Source organism: Haliotis cracherodii, unplaced genomic scaffold (genome assembly GCF_022045235.1).
Source record: "Haliotis cracherodii isolate W230 unplaced genomic scaffold, xgHalCrac1.p SCAF_2, whole genome shotgun sequence".
Lineage (NCBI taxonomy): Eukaryota > Metazoa > Mollusca > Gastropoda > Lepetellida > Haliotidae > Haliotis > Haliotis cracherodii.
In genome coordinates this window covers 43,728,100-43,736,743 of record NW_027266275.1, presented here as the reverse complement: position 1 = coordinate 43,736,743, position 8,644 = coordinate 43,728,100, and the positions used below count along the sequence as shown (strand labels likewise).

The following is an 8,644-nucleotide window of genomic DNA, read 5'->3' as shown; positions in this document are numbered from 1 at the left end:
ATCGGCGATTTTTGGTTGTATAGATCTATAGTTATGTCCAGTCAATCTTGAATATCGAGATTATTCCCGTTTTAATAAAACATGAAACGCCCCCACCCTTCTCTCTACCGCACTCAAAAAATCATACATGTACGTAAAACAACTGATGCAAGCTTACAGATACGCACTCAGAAACACCTAGACAAAAGCACTAACAAAGATTTCATCGATTATAAGATTAGATCTTGTTATTTACACTAGAAGTTATAATTCAACGGAATCACTTTTCAACGCGAGGCCCGGGTTACTATTTAACGACTTGGTAAGCTGCCAGGGTCACTTTTCAACTTTAGAAAATTGAGCCTGGTCTGTTGAAAATTCTATGGATGTTGTGCTGCTCGCTGCTTGCCATGGCATTCTATGGCTGCTGTGCTGCTCACTGCTGGCCATGGCATTCTGTAGATGTTGTGCTGCCAACTGCTGGCCATGGCATTCTATGGATGTTGTGCTGCTCACTGCTAGCCATGGCATGCTATGGTTCTTGTGCTGCTCACTGCTAGCCATGGCATTCTATGGATGTTGTCCTGCTCGTTGATGGCCCTTGCATTCTATGGATGTTGTGCTGCTCACTGCTGGCCCTTGCATTCTATGGATGTTGTGCTACTCACTGCTGGCCCTTGCATTCTATGGATGTTGTGCTGCTCACTGCTGGCCATGGCATTCTATGGATGTTGTGCTGCTCACTGCTGGCCATAACATTCTATGGATGTTGTGCTGCTCACTGCTGGCCATGGCATTCTATGGATGTTGTGCTGCCCACTACTAGCCATGGCATTCTATGGGCGTTGTGCTACTCACTGCTAGCCATGGCATTCTATAGATACTGTGCTGCCCACTGTTGGCCATGGCATTCTATGGGCGTTGTGCTACTCACTGCGAGCCATGGCATTCTATAGATACTGTGCTGCCCACTGTTGGCCATGGCATTCTATGGATGTTGTGCTGCCCACTGCTGGCCATGGTATTATATGGACGTTGTGCTTCTCACTGCTGGCCATGGCATTCTATGGATGTTGTGCTGCTCACTGCTGTCCCTTGCATTCTATGGATGTTGTGCTGCTCACTGCTGGCCATGGCATTCTATGGATGTTGTGCTGCTCACTGCTAGCCATGGCATTCTATGAATGTTGTGCTGCTCACTGCTGGCCATGGCATTCTATGGATGTTGTGCTGCCCACTGCTGGCCATGGCATTCTATGGACGTTGTGCTGCTCACTGTTGACCATGGCATTCTATGGATGTTGTGCTGCTCACTTCTAGCCATGGCATTCTATGGATGTTGTGCTGCTCACTTCTAGCCCTAGCATTCTATGGATACTGTGCGGTTCACTGCTGGCCATAACATTCTATGGATGTTGTGCTGCCCACTGCTGGCCATGGCATTCTATGGATGTTGTGCTGCCCACTACTAGCCATGGCATTCTATGGGCGTTGTGCTACTCACTGCTAGCCATGGCATTCTATAGATACTGTGCTGCCCACTGTTGGCCATGGCATTCTATGGATGTTGTGCTGCCCACTGCTGGCCATGGTATTATATGGACGTTGTGCTTCTCACTGCTGGCCATGGCATTCTATGGATGTTGTGCTGCTCACTGCTGGCCATGGCATTCTATGGATGTTGTGCTGCTCACTGCTGGCCATGGCATTCTATGGATGTTGTGCTGCTCACTGCTAGCCATGGCATTCTATGAATGTTGTGCTGCTCACTGCTGGCCATGGCATTCTATGGATGTTGTGCTGCCCACTGCTGGCCATGGCATTCTATGGACGTTGTGCTGCTCACTGTTGACCATGGCATTCTATGGATGTTGTGCTGCTCACTTTAGCCATGGCATTCTATGGATGTTGTGCTGCTCACTTCTAGCCCTAGCATTCTATGGATACTGTGCGGTTCACTGCTGGCCATAACATTCTATGGATGTTGTGCTGCCCACTGCTGGCCATGGCATTCTATGGATGTTGTGCTGCCCACTACTAGCCATGGCATTCTATGGGCGTTGTGCTACTCACTGCTAGCCATGGCATTCTATAGATACTGTGCTGCCCACTGTTGGCCATGGCATTCTATGGATGTTGTGCTGCCCACTGCTGGCCATGGTATTATATGGACGTTGTGCTTCTCACTGCTGGCCATGGCATTCTATGGATGTTGTGCTGCCCACTACTAGCCATGGCATTCTATGGGCGTTGTGCTACTCACTGCTAGCCATGGCATTCTATAGATACTGTGCTGCCCACTGTTGGCCATGGCATTCTATGGGCGTTGTGCTACTCACTGCGAGCCATGGCATTCTATAGATACTGTGCTGCCCACTGTTGGCCATGGCATTCTATGGGCGTTGTGCTACTCACTGCGAGCCATGGCATTCTATAGATACTGTGCTGCCCACTGTTGGCCATGGCATTCTATGGATGTTGTGCTGCCCACTGCTGGCCATGGTATTATATGGACGTTGTGCTTCTCACTGCTGGCCATGGCATTCTATGGATGTTGTGCTGCTCACTGCTGTCCCTTGCATTCTATGGATGTTGTGCTGCTCACTGCTGGCCATGGCATTCTATGGATGTTGTGCTGCTCACTGCTAGCCATGGCATTCTATGAATGTTGTGCTGCTCACTGCTGGCCATGGCATTCTATGAATGTTGTGCTGCCCACTGCTGGCCATGGCATTCTATGGATGTTGTGCTGCTCACTGTTGATCATGGCATTCTATGGATGTTGTGCTGCTCACTGCTAGCCATGGCATTCTATGAATGTTGTGCTGCTCACTGCTGGCCATGGCATTCTATGGATGTTGTGCTGCCCACTGCTGGCCATGGCATTCTATGGACGTTGTGCTGAACACTGCTGGCCATGGCATTCTATGGATGTTGTTCTGTTCACTGCTGTCCATGGCATTCTATGAATGTTGTGCTTCTCACTGCTGGCCATGGCATGCTATGGATGTTGTCCTGCTTTCTGCTGGACATGGCATTCTATGGATGTTGTGCTGTTCACTGCTGGCCATGGCATTCTATGGATGTTGTGCTGTCCACTGCTAGCCATGGCATTCTATGAAGGTTGTGCTTCTCACTGCTGGCCATGGCATTCTATGGATGTTGTGCTGCCCACTGTTGGCCATGGCATTCTATGAATGTTGTGCTGCTCACTGCTAGCCATGGTATTCTTTGGGTGTTGTGCTGCTCACTGCTGGCCATGGCATTCTATGAAGGTTGTGCTTCTCACTGCTGGCCATGGTATTCTATGAATGTTGTGCTTCTCACTGCTGGCCCTGGTATTCTATGAATGTTGTGCTTCTCACTGCTGGCCATGGGATTCTATGGATGTTGTGCTGTTGAAGGTGAGCACTGGCGATGCATGCACGGTGCAGTGAGCACATTTATATATGCGATGTGCTTGATATAATATTACTTTTGGGAGGACATTCTTCTATAACATGTTTATCAATAACAAAATCTTAAACATTTAGGACATTTTGGATGCCCATCATTGATATGAAATAAATACATGTTGTAAGAATGCTTTTTGTTGATAAAGAACATTTTTTTTTCTTACTAGTTTTTATGTACCATACTTGAAATGGGTTTTTTTAATAGTTTATGAAATCCGGGTGTCTACCTTAGAAATACATGTTCATAAGTTGCACTCGTCACTCCATATAAGTCATGTCACTATGTGCAACATATACATGCTGTTTTTGCCTGCAAAAGCCAGTTGTTTTATCAGCGCAGTAAATGGAAATACACAAGTGTTGGCCATCTGTAACTCTCACAAGTATGTTTGGCGCCATATATGCGCAGTAGACTGGTTTCTGATCCTTGTAAGTTGTTGAAGGTTAACTTATATAGCTGGGTTCTCACGAAGAGTTGCACACGAAACTCAACAAATATAGGAATAGGTCACTTGGTTATTCTTATTTCTGGACTCCGACAAAGTTACCCGGGGTAGGTACCAGTTAGCAATCAGCACGTGCCCCAGTACATCTCCAAATACATACACAACCATCATCATATCCAAGTGGAACATGCGTAGGTTGCTGGCGAGCAAGTCACACTGACCTGGCTATGTGTCACGATGAATTTGAATTGTGCTTCCCTCACCATATTCCCAATGACATCCACATGCTGGCTTTGTTCTAAATAAATTGCCTGATACCATATTCACATCATGACGCCAGAAGTCGCCGCCCAACATGCCATGCTCTTCTTGTTAGCTTAGTTGCTAGCATATGTTAATTCGGTCCTCGCGTAATCTATCATTTGGAGGATTTGGAGTCGTTATATGAAGTGAAATTGTCGCTCGCTAATTATTACTGTCAAAGAAATTTCGTCACATCAGATATACCTGACTAACCTGAATTAAGAAAGGTTTAGAAAGGTTTTGTGATATTCCCTTACTGCATGTATAACATTGTTGTTATTTATAGACCATGTCCACGTCAGCTATTTTCCCATCATATCATAATACCATAATCACATGACTATTAAGACTAACAACGGAAACACATCTCAGTACGTGGGAATTGGTATGCGTCATGTTGTATTGAGTGCAGAACAGATGTGCACATTTTGGTGCAGGGTGTCTGCAGGTCGCGTGGGTTGGCAAGTTTCCGGAACACCTCACACTGAGGTTGAGCAGTACGCTCGGCGAAACAGCTGTTTAGATCAGGCAAAATAGTTGATATAACTTTGCCTATCGTGTCACTAAACGGGACAGTCGCGATAGATTCGCAAAAGACCAGTCTTGATATTTATGGCAAGAATTAAACGAATTGTACTGATTGTTTTCTTAACTCCACCCACCGAGCTGCTTGCCAATCTCATATATACAATGTGTAGAGGGTAAATTACAGCATGTATTAACCCATAAAGAACAGGTATGTATGTATTAGATATGCTGGGGCAAAAGATATACTTTATAACCGTACTGTTCATCTGTTAACATTTTGGGAAGGAAAATCTTCGCGAAAGCACGAAAAAATATAATCCTGCATGATGTTTGTCCTTACATATTTGTGTTTTGTATTACTTATAATGTGTGTTTTTGTTCCATGACGACTGACCGTTTGAGGTATTTATGTTTGTTTCAGAATTAGTGGAAATGCAATAAAATTTGCAACACTTTGGACTTTATATATCACAAGTCATGGTACAAGATGCACACTGTTTACCGTGAATCTTCATTTCATGTCCAATTATTCTAAAACACCTAACACTCCTGTCGAGATTCTGACTTTGAACTGGCCCACAGAAACCTATGCTAGTCGTTCGAGCTTGGCGACTATGTGGATCGGGTGTCAGGCTCCGTGACTTGGTTGATTTCGTGACATCATACACAAACGGTAAGAGTCGTTGCTTATAATACCAATAACAGATGTATATACTAGAGACTCGATTATTTACAGACCGCTGTCATAAACCTGGAGTGTTGCTGGGTGCGGCACAAACAAGATGTATTAGAATTTGACTAACAGAATATTAACGGGGTTGCAGATTTGAATTAGCCCACAATGTCTAGATTGTGTCACACTGAATAGGCAAACAGATCACTTCTTGGTTTAGGCTGTATCGGCGGAAATACCAATATTACCGACCACCGTTCAAACAATACTTGGTGGACGTCAGCGAGGAGACGGTCTAAAAATATACCCTAAGTTCCGCGTGTCGTGTTTCTCGCGCCGCCTCTTCACATCACAATGTAACGTGGTACCTCACACACAAGCCTCTCAACCCTCAACCCTCACCCCTCACCCCTCGCCCCTTGACAGTCCCCTTCCCCCACTCATTCCTGCCACTGGCTGTCCTCACTGTCGGCACAGATGTTTAGCCTTGATCCAATACACAAAAACTCACTGCCACATTCGGTGCTTCTCCTTGGCTATTCTAAGTAAGGAGACAAATTTCATAGGCTTATTAGATTTAATGACATTTAATATGTTGGCCATATGCTATACTTGCATAAGCCTTTGAGGAAATTAGTCCAGATGGCAAGTTTAAATTTCCTTAGCCCTGGAATTCAGATTTTTCTGAGCTAAATTTAGATCTTATGTTTTTTCTACTTTGTAGATATATGTTCTCAAATAAAAGAACTTGTTTACTAAATGTCGGTCTAAGAGACAGTGTGTGGGAGTGGCCACTTGTTATGAGAAACGGACACTGATGAATGTGAAACATGGGAACGCGGGAACACGGCAAGCCGAACATGAGGAACTTGTTTAGAGGATGTATATGGTATTAAGTTTCATTGTGACATACAGAGGCGGCACACGGGAGCGTGACACGCGTAACTTAAGGAGCTTGTTTAGTATATTTCGTTATGCACTTATGCTATAAATATAACGATTTTACAAAGGGCTCCTGTAACATGTACTTTTTAGTGAAAGGGAATGGGCATGGTTAGCACGACCTGTAAAGGTCCTTCTAAAACCATGCAAGATAATTTTAAACTTGACATAAAATATTTTCGTTTCAAACATATTATTTGAACGTTTGATGTGCCATAGATTGGGAACGGATCCCCACTACGTGCGCCTCTACCCATCAAGTGAGGATGCGGTTGTTTTTTAAAGGATTGGTGTGCTCTTAATAGAAAAGAAGACGAATGAAAATACTTCGAGAAACAATTTGCGTTTGTTAGCCAAAACAGTTGTCAATTGATCACTATTTTTGTTATATGTGTTTTTATACGTCAACAAAATTGGTATGCTATAGATTGTATACACATACAATTCCTTCATGCCATGTGGCCAATATGAGAATTCCCAGAGTGCCGCCTGGCTTGCATGCAATCCGGTAGATGAATGTAGGATAAATATGAAAAATGAAATGAATGGCGACTATCCATGGGACTGCAACATAGATAGGCTGGGATGGACCCGCCCGTGTAATTAAGTTAGCCTGTGTACATGAGTACGTAGACTAAGAAACGGGAACTGCAGCAAATGAGTCATCATTTTAGGCAGACATGTATATGCCTGGGTTTTGAAGTTATCCGACGTTTTCAATGTATTAAACTCTGACAATTACCACTGCGCAGACCAGAGCTTCCTGTTTGCATCTACTCCATCCTCATCACATTCCTGATAGCTGTGTCACTCCCGTTGCCACGTCTAAAGCGATTCAAAATATATACCAACCCGTGGCACTTCGAATCAAGCCGAATTAAATATCTGACAGCTGTGTATCCGCGAAGTAGAGTTGCTAGACTCAATCCTAACACTCCTTCAGATGGAGACGGGTTAGTGATGTCACCCTGATGTAGAACATTCTTCAGTAAGTAAAGAATGTGGTTTTTGTAGAACACTGCCCTTTAATACAAACCGATGTGATTGGATCTTCTGTCAGAGGCCACGTTTGTAGCGACCAGAACTGGGATAAACACCGTAGAGAATTATATCTCTGGCATGCAACTATGTGTTTAATTGACAAACATTTAATAAGAGCAAAATCATCTGCACTTCTTGTGTTTTGTATTTTTACTCCGTTCTGCAAAGTGCGCCAATGGCAATGCTACTGACTCGATGTCCGACATTTGCAGCTAAATATAGCAACGTATAAAAGTGGTAATGCGGAACTAAAGCGGAATACAATTTCTTCTTTTTATGCAGATCGCTCATGAAAAAATGCAATTCCTATAAAAATGGTCGTGTTGCTTATTATCTGTAATTACTGCCCAGTGCCATGTTTAATTTATAACCATGATATCACTCCCAAATGTATTAATTAATTGTCTATCATATCATAACCTTTGTGAGGTGGTGACATGTTTAATAACAGAGTAACTTTTCTGTTAAATAGCTATCTTGGCCACTTCTGAACACATTGTTTCCTACAAAATAGCAAAAGCCAAATGAAAAAAAAATTATTCTCTAATTTATGTATTTTAAAGATGTTATGCCACTCATTGGTGGGGATACAAGCGTAATAATTCAAGTTCCTAGGATGTTTGTGTTATGCTATTTTTCAAGAGTTATGAGAGTTGCAAGATAGACACAATTTTTATGGATAACAACTTCTTTAATACTGTAAATATCCATAAAATTTGTGTCTATCTTGTCATCCGTCAGCTTCTAAGTAATGCCTATCAAACAAGTTATGAGAGTTGGACATATTTCTTCTCATACACAGTAACACACCAGGTAAATGTCTAGGAATAAATACTCATGACATTGTACAATAGGCCATGATGTTCACAAAATATATGTGGGAGGGTATGTACATCAATATAATAATATTAATTATTTTGAATATAACTAAGCGTGTCATTAAACATCAAACAATGAATACTCAACATGTCAGAGTTGAAAGGGGTACAGTTAAATTTGTACTATTCAAGGGATTTCTAAGCCCCAACACCTCACAGCCCTCTGGCAACTGATGCGTGTATTTTTGTTTGTATTCTCAAGTCCCAAAGTCATTTTTTGTAAATATTGCTCTCATTATCATGATAGATTTTAGTGGTAACAATTATTCAAAATCACTCCATTTGATTATTGTGTACATAATGATAAAAGCGACTATTTTTTATATTAATGGTGGAGGTACATGTAACTGCTTCCACGCATAGCAGATGCAGGATGTGAGAGTGTTTGTGTTTCATCTT

The 8,644-nt window shown here is 42.9% G+C and overlaps 1 protein-coding gene across 1 annotated transcript in view; it reads left to right on the top strand.

Annotated features, from left to right (window-relative positions):
- Positions 1–5,194: 5,194 nt before the first annotated feature.
- LOC139469150 (serine/arginine-rich splicing factor 5-like) overlaps positions 5,195–8,644 on the top strand; it is an 89,267-nt gene continuing 85,817 nt past the window's right edge. The window contains exon 1 of the mRNA XM_071251286.1: positions 5,195–5,384. The gene's annotated coding sequence lies outside the window, so the exon portion shown is untranslated. The remainder of the gene's footprint in view (positions 5,385–8,644) is intronic.